Raw genomic sequence first — 581 nt, forward strand, 5'->3', positions numbered from 1 at the left:
GTCTAAACACTAAGTTTCAGCCAAATCTTACATAAAACCTGCCTCCCCAAGGGGTAATGATTCCAGTAGGAATGACCTTACCCTCTTCTGAACTTCCCCATGATCTTGTCTGTCTCTCAAGAAAAACCATCTTTTATTTGAACCAGAACACAGATAATTCTGACTTAATACCCATTTCTGAGATTCATGAGAAAATTAAGGATGGGATAAATAATAAGCATGAGTTCAGTATACATTCTTCTTAGTCACTTAATATATATTCTCTTGCTTCTCTTAAATGAGATACATATATTCTAACTTAATTGTGATAACTTCTGAGAATTCAATCATCCCTTTTACCCACAGTGAAATCTCAGGATCACAAAGTTACACTCACACAAGATCACGTAACTAGTAGGTTGAGATTTGGATCTAATTCTATCTTCAACTCTAGTAATGGTAATAGTCATTTGACTTTTCTAGGTTGAGAATGGAGGCCATATCCTGTAGTCACACAACTTACTATCTATATATCGGTTCACCCAGGATCTTTGCTTAAGAATAGAAGTGATACAGGGGACTGAGATTTCCAGATATTAAAC

The sequence above is a fragment of the Bison bison genome, unplaced genomic scaffold (assembly GCF_000754665.1).
Source record: "Bison bison bison isolate TAMUID 2011002044 unplaced genomic scaffold, Bison_UMD1.0 scf7180017863938, whole genome shotgun sequence".
NCBI classification, from domain to species: domain Eukaryota; kingdom Metazoa; phylum Chordata; class Mammalia; order Artiodactyla; family Bovidae; genus Bison; species Bison bison.